This window comes from Lissotriton helveticus, chromosome 2_2 (genome assembly GCF_964261635.1).
Source record: "Lissotriton helveticus chromosome 2_2, aLisHel1.1, whole genome shotgun sequence".
Classification (NCBI taxonomy): domain Eukaryota; kingdom Metazoa; phylum Chordata; class Amphibia; order Caudata; family Salamandridae; genus Lissotriton; species Lissotriton helveticus.
The window spans coordinates 31,209,803-31,226,701 of NC_136060.1; the positions used below are offsets into that span (position 1 = coordinate 31,209,803).

Sequence of the window (16,899 nt, forward strand, 5' to 3'; positions counted from 1 at the left end):
CCTACCTTTAATTTTTACGTGTTATTTCAGAGATCTGTCTGCACATCTGCATCTTTCTGTGAGGCAGTACTGCAGTTGGACGTGCACCTCATATTACACAAATAAACCTTAATCTACCTGCTTCTCACCAAACCACATCTTGATTGTTCTTGTTTAATTGCTCTTGATTGCACGGTTTCTTGCTAATCTGGATCTAAATGTTCTTGCTAAACTGCACATTGATGTACACGGTTCTTTATACATTGCACCACCGCTGCTCTTGCCAGACTGCACCGCGGTTCCTCTTACAGTATTGAATATCCCCTATATTGGGCAATACAGCTGTGTGTACACCTGGATACCAAGATAATGTGCTTTTCTTATTTTAAAACGATTATTTTACACTTCGCTCCTATTCTCACATTTGGTTTAAACTGACTACCTATGTAGCCATAAAACCCCCACAGTTCCAATATGGCATGGAACCAATCAATCAGAATCTTATAAAGTGTGACTACCCACCCGTGAGGGTCTCAAGGAGCTGGGTGGGGGGGCTGGGTCTGCTGGGTGTGGAAGTGCACCATTCCTGGGGGTGCTGCAATACCAGGTTAATGCGTGGAGGAAGCTCCTATTCCATCTCCCTGTTCCGAAAATCAATTAAATATATGGTCCCCAGATAGAGGATGTATCCGATATTAAACTGATAAGAACAGATACAATACTTGATCTTAGCCAAAAGGCCGAGAAACGATCTGCTACATATAAGCGGTAAAAGTGTGTGGTACGTTGAGGCGGGGAAATGTTTAACAAGCTTGTTGTCCTTACTCTGGTCCTCTATGATCCATGCCATTAGAATGGAGACAGGCATGGTATCATGGAACATACTGGCCCCAGTCTCGTTAATAAGACTTTGACAAGACTTGAGCTTGGGAGAGGAACAAATGTCTCCCTGTGGTGTAAAAATGAAATTCAGCAAATTGAATTGAAGTGTGCTAATGGGGTCAGAAAAATATTAGAGAACGTTTGGAGGAATATGAGGGTTAAACTGTGCCCACAGAATCTTCAGATTGATGTCACTAAGAGCGAGGTAAGGATCTTAGGTAAAGAACTGTCCTGAGATGATGATTTACACTATCTCAAGGGGAAAAAATCTGTCTACTTTAAGCTGAACTCATGGCAGAACGAAGTATTTTTCCAATATGTGGACTTATCACCAAACCGCTGAGTCAGAAGTGAATTGTTAAGGATAAAGGTCGGGATTACTCCCAGCTATACAAATGCTAAGATAATAATAAGGGGTGGGCAGAAAACTCCGCGCCGCCATCGTAGTGGATAAAACTAGCCACCCCTGCTTCCCAGCCCGGTCCCTGCTTCTGAAAGCTGCCAGGCCGGGGAGAGCCTCCCTGGGCCCCAGTGGACCCATGTCCCCAGCCCCTGGACCCTCGGCTGGCTTGCAGGACAGGGGGCTCCCACACCCCGGGACCCGCCGGATGAAGCACGAGCCCCGGGCCCGGTCCCACCTTCTGAACCCTAGCCAGGCCGGGGAGAGCCTCCCCTGGCCCCGGTGGACACCCTTCCCCAGCGCCTGGGCCCTCAGCTCGTTTGCAGGACAGGTGGCTCCTGCACCCCAGGGCCCGCCGGACGGAGAATGAGCCCCGGGCCCGGTCCCAGCTTCCACCCCTAGACAGGCCGGAAAGACCCTCCCTGGGCCCCTTGTACCCCCGTCCCCAGTGCCTGGACCCTCAGGCGGCTTGCCAGATGGGAGGCTCCCGCACCCCGGGGTCCTGCGGACAGATCACAAACCCTGGGCCAGGTCCTAGCTTCCGAACCCTAGCCAGGCCGGGGAGATTCTCCCCGGTGGATCCCCATCCCCAGCACTCAGACCCTGGGCTGGCTTGCAGGATGGGGGGGCTCCCACAACCTGGAACGGAGCACGAGCCCCGGGCCAGGTCCCAGTCACAGCTTCCAAACCCTAGCCAGGCTGGGGGGAGCCTTCCTGGGCCCCAATAGGATCCCTGGACCATTGGCTGGCTTGCAGGATGTAGGGATCCTGCACCCAGGGGCCTGCCGGATGGAGCTCAACCCCAGGCCCGGACCAACTTGAGAACCCTAGTCAGGCTGAGGAGTGCCTCCCTAGGCCCTAATGGACCCCCGTAACCAGCGCCCAGACCTTCTGATGGCTTGCAGGACGGGGGCTCCCACACCCCGGGGCCTTCCGGACGGAGCTCAAGCCCCGGGACCGGTCTCAGATTCTGAACCCTAGCCAGGCTGGGGAGAGCCAACCGGTCCCCGGTGGACCCCAGTCCCCAGCGCCTGGACCCTCGGCTTGCTTGGAGGATGGGGGGCTCCCGCATCCCAGGGCCTGCCGGATGGAGCTCAAGCCCCGGGCCCGGGCCCGGGCCCGGACCCAGCTTCGGAACCCTAGCCAGGCTGGGGAGAGCCTCCCCGGGCCAAGGTGGACCCCAGCGCCCGGACCCTCGGCTGACTTGGAGGATAGGGGGCTCCCACACCTCAGGGCCTGCCGGATGGAGCTCAAACCCCGGGCCCAGCTTCCGAACCATAGCCAGGCCAGGGAGAGCCTCCCCGGGCCCCTGTAGTCCCTCGTACCCAGCACCCAGCCCCTCTGATGGCTTGCAGTATGGGGGGGCTCACACACTCAGGGGCCTGCCGGACAAAGCTCACCAGACGGAGCTCAAGCCCCGGACCCGGTCCTAGCTTCCGAACCCAAGCCAGGCTAGGGAGAGCCTCCCGGTCCCCGGTTAACCCCAGTCCCTTGCGCCTGGACCCTCGGCTTGCTTGGAGGATGGGGGGCTCCCGCATCCCAGGGCCTGCCGGATGGAGCTCAAGCCTGGGCCTGGACCCAGCTTCGGAACCCTAGCCAGACTGGAGAGAGCCTCCCCGGGCCCAGGTGGACCCCAGAACCCGGACCCTCGGCTGACTTGGAGGATGGGGGGCTCCCACACCTCAGGGCCTGCCGGATGGAGCTCAAGCCCCGGGCCCAGCTTCTGAACCCTAGCCAGGCCGGGGAGAGCCTCCCCGGGCCCCGGTGGACCCTCGTACCCAGCACCCAGCCCCTCCGATGGCTTGCAGTATGGGGGGCTCACACACTCTGGGGCCTTCCGGACAAAGCTCACCAGACGGAGCTCAAACCCCGGACCCGGTCCTAGCTTCCGAACCCAAGCCAGCCTGGGGAGAGCCTCCCCAGTCCCTGGTGAACCCCGCCCCAAGCGCCTGGATCCTCGGCTACTTGCAGGACAGGGGGCTCCCGCACCCTGGGGCCCGCCGGACGGAGCTCAAGCTCCGGGCCCGGTCCCAGCTTCTGAACCCTAGCCAGGTTGGGGAGAGCCTCCCTGGGCCCTGGTGGACCCCCCTGTCCCCAGCACCTGGACCCGCAGCCAGAACCATGGAGGGTTAAGCCCAGGCCACGTCCTCTCCCCGACGGCCTGCCAGGGGAGCCCATTTTTCTCAACTATTAACCCCCACGGGGCTTACCGAACTTTGGGGAAGGACAAAAGTTGGAGTTAGCCCAGCCACCAGCCCGCAGGGCCATCTGGTCACCCAACCCGCAGGGCCATCTGGACACCCGGCTCCCAGGGCCATCTGTTTGCCCGGCCAAAAGGGCCATCTGGTTGCCCGGGCCACAGGCGACCAGATGGCCTGGGATGACCCAGCACCCAGCGGGCCTGGGAGGGTGCCGTACCCATTCGCCCTTGCAGTCCGGTGAGGGGTGGCCAGGCGCACCGAGGCAGCCACTCGGGAGGCTCCTTCCAGGAGGCTGCTGCTCGCCTCCCTGCCCGACTGGGGCAGCGAGAAGGAGAGGCCTGGCCGGCCTAGGCCATCTGGTCACCCTGCTGACCCGCAAGGGGTGGCGGCCCCCACCCCTGCACCCCAGTGCGGCAGGGACGGGAGGGGGAGGCCCCCATTCCGGAAGGCACATGGTGGAGGCAGCCTCCGCGAATCCACATTACCCCCTCCGCATCCCTCCCGCCGGCCGGCAGCAGAGCGACTCACCCCTGGGTGTAGTGGAGGAAGGCGTCCTTTCAATAGATCGCAGCGAGGTAGCTGCTCTGTTACTTACGAAACCCTGACCCAGAATCAGGTTGTCTACGAATGATTTAGCACCGGGTGCCCAGTGAACATGCGGTGCACTAAGGGAGATGGAGGCGGCCATCTTTCGCCCGCGCTCCGGTCCCCAAGCCAGCGGCTTTACGTACCAGTGCCCCAAGAGAGGCCGGCTATCCCAGGCAAACTGAGGCTCCATGGCACTGCGGTATCATTACGGTTTAGGGGGGATTTTGACTTAGAGGCGTTCAGTCATAATCCCACAGATGGTAGCTTCACCCCATTGGCTCCTCAGCCAAGCACATACACCAAATGTCTGAACCTGCGATTCCTCTCGTACTGAGCAGGATTACTATTGCAACAACACATCATCAGTAGGTTAAAACTAACCTGTCTCACAACGGTCTAAACCCAGCTCATGTTCCCTATTAGTGGGTGAACAATCCAACGCTTGGTAAATTCTGCTTCACAATAATAGGAAGAGCCGACATCGAAGGATCAAAAAGCGACATCTCTATGAACGCTTGGCCGCCACAAGCCAGCTATCCCTGTGGTAACTTTTTCTGACATCTCCTGCTTGAAACCCAAAAAGTCAGAAGGATCGTGAGGCCCCGCTTTTGCAGTCTGTATTTATACTGAAAATCTAGAGCAAGCTTTTGCCCTTCTGCTCCACGGGAGGTTTCTGTCCTCCCTGAGCTCGCCTTAGGACACCAGCGTTATCGTTTGACAGGTGTACCGCCCCAGTCAAACTCCCCACCTGCCATTGTCCCCGGAGCCGGTCACGCCCGGCGGGCGCCCAGCGCTTGGAGCCAGAAGGAAGAGCCCAACAGGGCTTGCCCCCCCCGCCTCGCCGGATAGGTGAAAAAACTATAAGAGTAGTAGTATTTCACCGGCGGCCCGAGGGCCTCCCACTTATTCTACACCTCTCATGTCTCTTCACAGTGCCAGACTAGAGTCAAGCTGAACAGGGCTTCTTTCTCCGGTGATTCTGCCAAGCCTGTTCCCTCGGCTGTGGTTTTGCTTGATAGTAGGTAGGACCCGTGGGAATCTTGTTCATCCATTCATGTGCGTCACTAATTAAAATGATGAGGCATTTGGCTAATCTGTACCATCTCGCAGTGGCTCATTCTGGGTTATTATGCTGCCCATCAGCGTCAATTCGGTTTTGCTTCCAACAATACAACATTCTTTAGCTCCGGAGTACAGACACAAATGCTGTCCTTACTGGAACAGGGATCACGTATAGGCCAGAGATAGTACACCCTGCAGTACTATTCCAACAATTTTAAGATTGTCTACGAACAGTCCTGAGAAATTAAAATATGATTAGCAGGACATCAATAATCAATGTGTGATAATTTTGTGTATGCGATTATTTGAGACCTATTCATCATTCAAGACATTTCAATAAGTATGATGTACACACTATATCTACACTGTTATAAGCACATATATATATAAAACAAAAAAATACACATCTACAAATTGCACATCTAATTAGAAAAAACACATCTAGAAAAATTCATATCTATAACATTTACATCTATACTAACTCTTGTGTCAACTATAAACCTATATCTTAAAACATTATGCGTTATAAGGGTGACATGTGTGCTGCAAGAAAGTGTACATCTCAGTTTAAGCTTGATACTCAATTGTCCATGATTACTTGGCACATTTTAAGCGTGTCCATTAAAGTAGTCAGGCAAACATTTTTCTTGAATGGAAATGCCATTTGTAGACCTAAATCAGACAGAACACCATCATTACATTGAGGCCAAATACCACGACATCCAACGATAAAGCCATGACATTTAACAGTGTTGCATTTTGTGAGATCTTTGATTTGCTGTAACAGATCCTGATAGTATTTCACTTTACTCTCAAATGCTAATTCAAGGGAATTCCGAGAATTTTCATAACGAATTGAAACATCAATCACTACAGCTGTACCATTTTTGGTAAATACTACATCTGGTTTTCGTAGTTCTCCTTGATTATTCTTAACATGAGGTTCCCTATATGCCATCCAACCACACCTTTTTGCTCTATCAATGAGCAATTCCAGAATTTTGTTATGTCTTTTTATCCTAATGTCCTTAGTTTTAGGAAATGCACCAGAAATATGAGAAATTGTTTCACAAACATCATTACAATACCTACATGTAGCAAATGCACGATTTCTTCCCCTAGTGATGGTTTCTCTGGTATATAAAACATTTGCTCTTAACATTAGCGTAGCTATGTACTGATTTTCTTTCACTTTGTTATGCCTGCTGATCCAGAACTTTGAGGTTGGATTACTTGCTAAGTATTTTATACCATCACCTTGGACAGGGACATTTGCCCATTTCTCAAACTCTTCTTTTCTCCAATCATATGTTGCTAACACATTCAAACCATAGCTCAGAAAGCTACTGTCTAAAATGTTGAGTTTATGTGTTTTGATGATGTTATCATTTTTTTATTAATATCTTCTCCTGCATACATGAATGAATGCGCTATGTACAGGTCTGGAGCTGCCCTGAGATACAATAAACTATTGACTTTATTGAGACCAATTTGTGTACATAGTTTTGGTATACTGAGGCCCCCAAATGATCTTTTCGAATATAGGAGACCATCACATGTGTATGCAGGAAGGTGTAGAAAGTGTTTGACATACTTTTTTATTGTTTGATCCAGAACATTTAAAGTTTTTGCTTCTGTTCCTGTCATTTCCAATTTGAATGATAGTTTAGGTACCAAGTACTGGCACAACATTTCTATTTTCTGCGTGGGCTTAAGTGGTAGATTATCAAGTTTTTGAACCCAATTGACAAGAACCTCATTAATTTTGTTGTTGCTTGTATGACCATTATGTGGATCAAAGTTCAATCCGAGGTATCTCTCACTTTCTCCTGGATGAATATTTTCAATATTTTCTTTTTCAAATTGCCATGGTTTACAGTTGTTAACCAGGATTTTATCTTTATGATGACTGATATAAAATCCATGTGTCTTTTTCACATTAAGTTTTAATCCTGTAGTTTTACTGAACTTTTCAATGATTTTCAGATTGGTACTCATTCCTTCCCAGGTACTGCTGAGTACTGCGATGTCATCCGCAAAGGCGAGAGCGGTGATTTGCTCAATAAGACCATCTGATCCAAATGTGAAGCCCTTGCCATTTTTCTGAAGATCACAGATCGGAGGATCCATGGCAATGTTAAATAGTAGTGGGGATAAAGAGTCACCTTGTTTGATCCCAGATTTCATTGTTATTTCAGGAGTTGCTTCGTTGTTCTTTCCCGTGAAAGATGTTGTTGAGTCAGTGTATAAGTCTTTTATTATGTCTCTGATGTATGATGGAACTCTTTGCCTTGCGAGACTCTGTATAATGTGACCATGGCTGACAGAGTCGAAGGCTTTCGATATATCAATGAACACAACTGCTAAAGAGTGACTGTTTTTTCGTGCCCCTTTTATGATATTTTGCAGGAGAATCAGATTCTCGAGACAACCTCTCACCTTCATGAAGCCTTTTTGTCTCTTATTCAATTCAACAAAAAATGAGAGTCTTTTAGTTAATATTTTTGTGAATAACTTCATGAAAGCTGTACCGATGGTAATTGGACGCCAGTTACTGATTTTTTTAAGTTCACTAATCGGTACATTCTGGGGTATCAAAATTGATCGGTTCTTTTTGATAATTTCTGGTACTCTTCTCATCATCAACCAAGACGATAGAATTCTGGGCAGCAGTCTTGGTTGTTTGCTGTGTACTTTATACAAGTCATTCAGACCAATCTTATCGGGCCCCACTGCTTTCTTTAAATTGGAGTTCTCAAAGGCATGAGTTATTTTGAGCAGTGTTATTTCTTTACATAGATTTCTAATTTCATAATCCTCTGGTATCCGATCAATCGGCATGAAATTAGGATTTTTCTTGTTTTCTTTCTCAATTATGTTTTTGTAATATTGAAAGATTTCATCAGCAATGATTTGGCAAGTGGCATCTTCTGCCCCATCAGTGATAATCCTGGCAATTTTCTTTTAGTCTTTTTGAAACATTGCCTGGTATTCTTTATAGCTGCCCTTTGCTTTGGCATAATTTTTCTTGTGCGTCCGATTAAGCCTTCTGTTTTTCTTGTCTTTTTTTGTTATCTTTTTCTCTACTGAGGCATTCTGGTGCTTATCTTGAGCAGAATTCATAGGCTCATTATTGAGTTCTCTTGCTGGTTCATTTGTTGGTACATTTGCTGGTGTAGGACTTATATCAGTGGTGTTTTCTGCTATATAAGGGCCAGATGTAGGTAAATCCTGATTACCGACTCTTAAATACCGACTCATACCGAATCAGTATTCAAAAATCGGTAAACGGGATGTAGCTAAAAAAATCGGTAAAAATTACCGAATCGGTATCATTCGGAAAATGAAATCGGTAATCTCCGAATCGGTATTTACCGAATCGGTAAATACCGATTCGGTAATACCCATTCATTCCTATGGACTCCCTGGCCTATAGGAATGAATGGCAAATACCGATTCAGTATTTACCGAATCGGTAAATACCGATTCGGAAATTACCGAATCGGTAAATATGAAAAAGAACCCATGTGAGCCTGTGAACCAATCAGGAACACCCACCACACCCCACAACAAAGCTACAGAGGATCCAACCAATCAGATGCAACCACCCCTCCCCAGTACCTGGGAGTGGCCACACCCAGGCAGGTGCAGAGCAACTGAACTGTTTGCAGAGAAGGAGGAAACAGAGAGGAGCAGGCTTCCTGAGCTTACCTGATCACCAGAATGGAGTCCCAGGATGGGCAGAAGGATGCAGCAGAGCGCAGGAGGAAGATAAAATTCAGCCCTGCAGAACTGCAGGTGCTTGTTGAAGAGGTGGTCAAGCACCACACCAGAATTTTCGGAAAACAGTCTCTGCATGTTGCAGAGTCTGTGAAACGAAATACATGGCTTGACATCCAGACAAAGGTCAGTGCCATTGGGGTGATGCACAGGGAGATTGATGACCTCAAGAAAAGATGGTACAACCTGCACATCATCACAAAGAAGAAAATTGCTGCCCAAAGAAAGGAAGCTGGAGTCACAGGTGGGGGAAAAAACAGAGCTCCAAGACTAACTGAGCTTGAGGAGCTTGTGGAATCCACCCTGGAGCCAGAAAGCATCCATGGAATTGGGGACACAGATAGCTCTGCCAGAGCTGCAAAGAAGCAAGGTAAGATGCATGGACACTAATCCCCACCCATTTCCCTGTCCCCCTTCCCCAGTGTGTGTAAGCAAAACACTCCAGAACAGGTTTTACTGATGCCCTGCAATGCATCATTGGAGTCTTAGTCATAGGTACATACATTCAATGCATACACCATAGAATGCAGCAAGGCATGCCAGACACAACTTCGAGCAGCTGATGTAGACTAGGCAATTGTGTGACACACAGGTGAACGACACCACTGACCCAATGTCCATATCTTTTCACAGGAGAGTCCTCACGCAGTATAGCACCAGAAAGGGAGGAGAGGGCACCAGCACCTAAAAGGAGGGAAAAGAAAAAAGAAAGTGCAGGTCACAGCGCTGTTGAGAAAGATAACACCACATCCCAGGAAGCCTCAACACCTGAGCGAGCCACAACACCACAGCCTTAGTCACCTCTGTTGTTTGGGACACAAGAGTTGGAAGAAGCAGCACTTTCCCAAACACCAACAACACAGTCATCTGTGCAGGGAAAGGCAAGGAGGCTTGATGTGCCCCCTCTGAGGATCCTGCAAACCTCAGATGAGGAGGATGAGGAGGGTGAAATACAGAGAAATCCACCTGACAAGGCTAGGCAGCAGAGTACTGGAGTGTCCTTGGCCGAAGGTCACGGGAGAGAGGTGAAGGCCAGGAAGGAGGGGGGGTATTCTGTGGACTGGAGGCCAGCATTGTAAAGGTGCAGCGCCTGCAGGCGAAGGCAATGTTGGCAGTGCAAAATTTCAAACATTTACCATGGAATTGGCAACATGGCTGGGAGCATGCAGGAAATTGCAAAGGGGATGACATACATCACACAGTACATGAGTGCTCTGTGTGACAAATTGGATAGGGACCACTCTGAGCAGCGCAGGGAGCGCCAGTGTATGCGGCAGCAGACTGAAGCCCTGAACCGCTTTGCCACAGCAACCTCACTGCTGTGCCGGCGTTCTGTAGCAATGCAGGATGCAATTGTTCACTGCTGTACTGATTTATCTAGGGGGATGGGGAGAGTCACCTCTGCCATGGAGCAGATGCTCACGAACCAGGCAGGCACTGCTGGAGACACTGGTGTGGATGAAACAGAAGGGTCCACCAGCAGGAGTGGCTCCAGCACTCCTGTCCCTGAGATGCGTAGGAGCGTCAGGCGCAACATTTCTGACCCAGGCACCACCGAAAGTGTTGAGACCCAGCCTCGTGCATCCCGCACTGTAGTGCGTGGGCGCAAACGTTAAAAACGCCCTCACCCCACAGGACAGGTCACAATAAGGTGAACTGTGACCACGCAGTCATGGACACAGACATTGTAGGACAATGGTGTTGAATCTTTTACATGCTGTAGTGACAATTAAACTGCATACTTCACATACTACACCTGTCTGTGTCTCATTAATTACTTAGAAATATCGACGTGTGATCTCTGCCCGTCTCAATCTCCCATCTGTTGCTGCTGCTCCTGTTGAATGGGGCTCTGCCTGTTCTTGGTCATCATCAATATCCTCGTGATGTGTTAGCTCCACCTCTGTGCCTTCTTTGGTGGCAAGATTGTGCAACATGGCACAGGTCGCTATCATCTTGCAGCACAGGATGTGGGTGTACTGGCGTGCACCTCCACTCTTGTGGAGGCAGCGGAACCTGCTCTTGAGGAGTCCAAATGTGCGCTCCACTACGTTGCGAGTAGACCTGTGAGCCACATTATAACGCCTCTCACTCCTGGTAGTTGGATTGAGGTAGAGTGTGAGCACAAAGGAACTCAGGGCATATGCACTATCACCTAGGTGGAAAAGAGAGGTCTATTAGTTGCATACTCATGATACATTCATCTGCCATGGCTATCAGGGTTTGTCACAGTTATTTACCTAGCAGGTATCCGTCTCCAAACTCTCCAGCAACAAGGCATGTGAACATACCACTATTCTGGAAAATGTAGGAGTCGTGGGTGCTCCCAGGAAATTTGGCCACAATGTCTGTAATGATGTTGCCAGCATTGCATATCACCTGCACATTGATGGAGTGCGTTGACTTACGGTTCCTGTATATGTGTTCAGTGGCTGCAGGTGGACAGAGTGGAATGTGGGTGCCATCTATGCAGCCTATCACGTGAGGGAAGTGTGCCAGTTGATAGAAATCAGTTTTGGTTTTGGCAAGTTCCGCAGGTGTGTCAGGGAACCGGATGTAATGATGCATTCTCTGCGTCATGGCCTCAAGGAACTTCCGGAAAAAACGGGACAGGCAGCTCTGGGACACACCAACAACTGCAGCAATCATACTCTGGTAGCTCCCAGAGGTAAGCAGGTGTAGGCTACACAGCACCTGCACATGGGGTGGGATGGTGTGCGCCATTGGTGTTGGGTGATCCAGGTATGGGTGGAGGTCCCTAATCAAGTCCAGGAAGGTTCTGGGGTGTAGCCTGTACCTCTGCAGTATCTCTGGCTCAGTCAGTTGGAATAGGGTGATCCTCTGCCTGTAGAACTGCTCCTCCCTTCTCCATACCCTCTCTCCTGCTGCCTGTAGCCGTAGCTGCCTCGCAATCACGTAGAATGCCGCCATTCTGGTCAAACTGTTGCATTTTTGGCCCTTTTTTATAGCCTACACCTGGTTACCACCTGTTTTCAATCCATGGTAAATACCGACTCTTAAATACCGAATTTCATGAAATTCAGTAGTTTTTGGGTTTCCTACATCTCGATGGTCCTTTTTTATCATTTCTTATTTACTGATTCGGTAAATAAGAACTCGGTAAATAAGGATTCGGTAAATAACGAATCGGAAGAATACCGACTCGGGAAATTTTTGGCACCTACATCTCAATTTCCAAATACCGGTCGGTAGCGGCCGAAATTACCGAATTTTGGCCGTTACCGACCGGTATTTGGCTACCTACATCTGGCCCTAAGTCACTACCTCATCCATCAGATCCATAGCAGCATCGTGTTGCTCTATGTTTTGGGTGTACTTCTCGATTTCTGTGATTCTGTCTTCCAGCTCATCAAAGTTCTTGATTTTTTGCGCACGTTTGCGATTGATAAAGTCTTTGCGCTTTTCTGTTGTTACTTCCATTGTAACCTCTGGTTCATCGCAAGAGTCATTTTCAGAAACATTTGATGCTTGCAGTACATCTTTTGCGGATTTTTTGCTTTTATCTCTTCTATCTCTTCTTTTTTCTGCAATTTGTTTTCTGTTTTTATTGTCAAAATGTGGAACTATCAGCACATTAATATTCCTCTTATTTTCATATACTTTTTCCAATTCTGCTAGTAGCAGTATTTCTTCCTGTGACGATAATTTTGACGGTTTGCTGCTTGCTAGAGCTGATAGTCTAGCCTCATTTTGCGCTCTTGGACGCGCATGCCGAGCATGTTGAGAAACACCAATTTTTGTTCCAAATCTGAGGTCACAGAAGCTGCACAGGAATGGCAGCTCTTCTTTTTGAGGTCTTCCTTTACATTTGGCATAATGGCATGCAATACTGTGGTATTCGGCTTCTTTGTCACATTTTGAACAGTATGTTTTAAGATAGAAGCCTTTGTGCTTGTTGCAGACATGTTTTCTCAGTTCTTTAAAAGTTCCCATTATGTCTCCACATAAGTCACATTTATATTTTTCGTTTGGGTACTTCCAATAAGTGACTTTTTTTCTGTAGTCACTTTTCTTTGTTACTACATCTTCGCTGACCTTGTTCACATCGGGTAGATTTTCAAAGTTTGCTGTACCAATGTCATTCTTGGCTGAGGAGGCCACAAACTCGATGGATTTTGCTGAGGTCTATTATTGTGTCTTCTTCTGCTACGGAGGGTGAACTGGGGCCTATATTGTGATCTGAATCGTTGTTGCTTGTTGCATTGTTGGAAGCGGGTGCTGGTTTGTCAAATTCGGTGAGGAGGTTAATGATTTCTGGGAAAGACAGCACCTCCTTCCGCCATCTTAACGGGGTTTTTATTCTCCAGGAACTACCCCATCTGGAATTGGGTTTGTTTGCTTCGCCATTTCTCACTATCACACTGGCTGCCATGATAGAACCTTGTTTGGCCTGTCTCTATATGCTTCTCTACGCAGAGTCTAGCACTACAGAGGCAGTTATCGGCGGGACCACTGGGAGGTAAAGGCCACTAAAACCGAGAATAGGTTAAGAGAGTCAATGGTACTCCCACCGTTACCCGCGCTTCATTGAATTTCTTCACTTTGACATTCAGAGCACTTGGCAGAAATCACATCGCGTCAACACCCGCCTCGGGCCTTCGCGATGCTTTGTTTTAATTAAACAGGCGGATTCCCCTGGTCCGCACCAGTTCTAAGTCAGCTGCTAGGTGCCGGCTGAGGCAGAACATCTGCCCGCGCCCCCGGGGAGGGGGCACGGGGAGAGGTGATCACCGCAGCTGGGGCGATCTTCAGGAAGGGCCCGACTTGCATCCAGAGACACCACCGCCCCGGAGGGAGGCGCTTCGTCCAGCCGCGGCACGTTCCCAGCCCCGATTTGCGTCCCAGACCAACCGACCCAGCCCTTAGAGCCAATCCATATCCCGAAGTTGCGGATCTGACTTGCCGACTTACCTTACCTACATTGTTCCAACATGCCAGATGCTGTTCACCTTGGAGACCTGCCGCGGATATGGGTACGGCCCGGCGCGAGATTTACACCATCTCCCACAGATTTTAAATGACCAGCGAGAGCTCACTGGACGACGCCGGAACAGCGACACTTTCCAGGGCTTGGGCCCCTCTCTCGGGGCAAACCCATTCCAGGGCACCCTGCCCTTCACAAAAAAAAGAGAACTCTCCCTGGGGCTCCCGCCGGCTTTTCCGGGATTGTTTGCGTTACCGCACTGAACGCCGTGAGGGCGCCCATCTCTGCCACTCCGGGTTCGGGGATCTGAACCCGACTGCCTTTCGAGTGGCCGAGGGCAACGTAGGCCATTGCCGGTCCCTTCCGAACGGTGCTCGCCCATATCTTAGGACCGACTGACCCATGTTCAACTGCTGTTCACATGGAACCCTTCTCCACTTCGGCCTTCAAAGTTCTCATTTGAATATTTGCTACTACCACTAAGACCTGCACCTGCGACGGCTCCACCCAGGCCCTCGCCCTGGGCTTCCTTGCTCACCGCAGCGGCCCTCCTATTCATCGCAGCTTAGCCCCCGCCGCTCTCAGCGCCGGCGACGGCCAGGTATGGGCCCGACGCTCCAGCGCCAACTATTTTCAGGGCTAGTTGATTCGGCAGGTGAGTTTTTACACACTCCTTAGTGGTTTCCGACTTCCATGGCCACCGTCCTGCTGTCTATATCAACCAACACCTTTTCTGGGGTATGATGAGCGTCAGCATCTGGCGCCTTAACCCGGCGTTCGGTTCATCCTGCAGCGCAAGTTCTGCTTACCGAAAGTGGCTCACTAGGCACTCGCATTCTATGCCCGGCTCCACGCCAGCGAGCCGGGCTTCTTACCCATTTAAAGTATAAGAATAGGTTAAGATCTTTTCGGCCCCAAGACCTCTAATCATTTGCTTTATCAGATAAAATTGGGGGCTCTGAGCGCCAGCTATCCTGAGGGAAACTTCAGAGGAACCAGCTACTTGATGGTTCGATTAGTCTTTCGCCCCTATACCCAGGTCGGATGACTGATTTGCACATCACGACCGCTACTTACCTCCACCAGATTTTTGCCCTGCCCAGGCATGGTTCACCATCTTTCGGGTCCTATCACACACGCTGATGTTCCAACTCCTCGACAGAGCAGGCGAGATGAGCGATTGGTGCGCCCGCCGCTGGAAGAACGGCAGGATCCCACCTCAGCCGGCGCGTGCCGGCCCTCACCTTCATTGCGCCACAGGGTTTTGCTTGGCCCTCTGACTCGCGCACGTGTTAGACTCCTTGGTCCGTGTTTCAAGATGGGTCGGGTGGGTAACCGACATCGCCACAGACCCTGGCGCCCGGAGTGGGCCTCCCCGCCCGGGGACATTATATGGTCAGGGCGCACTGAGAATAGTCCGCCCCAGTCGACCGTCGCACCGGTAGCAGGGGGCCCCATCTCCCCTTCAACCGCCCGGCGCGCCCCGAGGGGCAGCCGGGAAGCTGGTGCCAGGGGGGCTGTAACACTCTCCACCGGAGCGGCGGGCCATCAGCCACCCCGAAGCCTTTCCAGCCGACCCGGAGCCGGTCACAGTGCACCACCCTGGAGGAAATGTACCCTGCGGAGTACATTTCCATGGAGCGATCCGGAACTCCTGGGCCACCTACCTTCCCGCCGTGTTGAATCCTCCGGGTGGACTGCATGGACTCCACCTGTTTACCTCTCGACAGTTTCACGCCTTCTTGAACTCTCTCTTCAAAGTTCTTTTTAATTTTCCCTTGCGGTACTTGTTGGCTATCGGTCTCGCGCCCGTAATTAGCCTTAGATGGAGTTTACCACCCGCTGGGCTGCATTGCCAAGCACCCTGACTCCGAGAAGACGCGATCCCGGCGCGCCGGGGGCCGCTACCGGCCTAACACCGTCCGCAGGGTGAGCCTCGATCAGAAGGACTTGGGCCCCCTGAGCGACGCCAGGGAGTCGGCCTTCTGTACGCCACATTTCCCGCGCCCGCCGTGGGGCAGGGATTCCGCACTGAGCTCTTCCCTCTTCACTCCCCGTCACTGGGGGAATCCTGGTTAGTTTCTTTTCTTCCGCTTAGTAATATGCTGAAATTCAGCGGGTCGCCACGTCTGATCTGAGGTCATAGTCGGAATTGATTTATTTATTTAGGATTTGTAATGGGCGTAGCTGCCTCAGCGACGAGGCGTCCCAGCGCAACCAGAAACCCCATAAACCCAAGACCGAACAGTGAGACAGCAACAGTTAGACTATCTGCGAGGGAAAGAGCCAGGTCTTTAAGGCTTTTCGAAATGCCAAATGGTTCGGCATTGCTCTCATGGAGAAAGGGAGCGAATTCCAGAGTTTCGCGGCCAGATAGCCGAAGGAACGGCCACCAGCTCTCGCTCTCCAAACGGTGGGAACACGGGCCAGCGCAAGGTCAGCAGATTGAAGCAGGCGCCCAGGCATATAGTACTCCAACACATGGAGTAACCCTGGTGGGGCCTGTAGTGTCAAGATCTTATGTGAATAACAAAGTGCCTTAAACTCAATACGCCGGGCCACTGGCAGCCAATGGAGCCTTGGCAGCACATGTGCAACCAAGTGAGATCTAGGCAATGCAACCAAAAGCCGAGCTGCCGCATTCTGGACCCTCTGAAGGCATTTGATACTCGCCTTGTTGGCGCCCAAGTAAAGACAGTTAGCGTAATCCAATCTGGACATGATGGACGCCTGAATAATAGTCTGACGCACTTTAGGGGGAAAGAACCCGAGCAGTGGTCTGAGGCCACGCAATAGCCCAAAGCAGGTCCCAGCGACGGCTTTCGTCTGTTTGTCAAACGTCAAGTCACTGTCGAACCGCCTCTTTAGGATGGGGGGCAGGCTTGAGGAGATCCGGCCAGCACTGCTCAGCCCAAAGCTCACGGTCCTTGCCAAAGAGGAGAATCTCTGATTTGCTGGTGTTCAACTGTAAAGAGTTAGCCGCCATCCAGTATGAGATAGCCAAGAGGTCGTCCTTAAACTTACCCACATTGGTATTACACTTCTTTGAGAAAGCAAACACC

The 16,899-nt window shown here is 50.6% G+C and overlaps 1 non-coding gene and 2 pseudogenes across 1 annotated transcript; all 3 read right to left on the minus strand.

The window, feature by feature from the left end:
- Positions 1-549: 549 nt before the first annotated feature.
- Positions 550-731, minus strand: LOC144822001 (U2 spliceosomal RNA). The gene has a single exon (XR_013608514.1). It is a non-coding gene; the product is annotated as a U2 spliceosomal RNA (small nuclear RNA).
- Positions 732-3,994: 3,263 nt separating this feature from the next.
- Positions 3,995-5,032, minus strand: LOC144821982 (28S ribosomal RNA; annotated as a pseudogene).
- Positions 5,033-13,845: 8,813 nt separating this feature from the next.
- On the minus strand, positions 13,846-15,957 carry LOC144821976 (28S ribosomal RNA; annotated as a pseudogene).
- Positions 15,958-16,899: the final 942 nt, after the last annotated feature.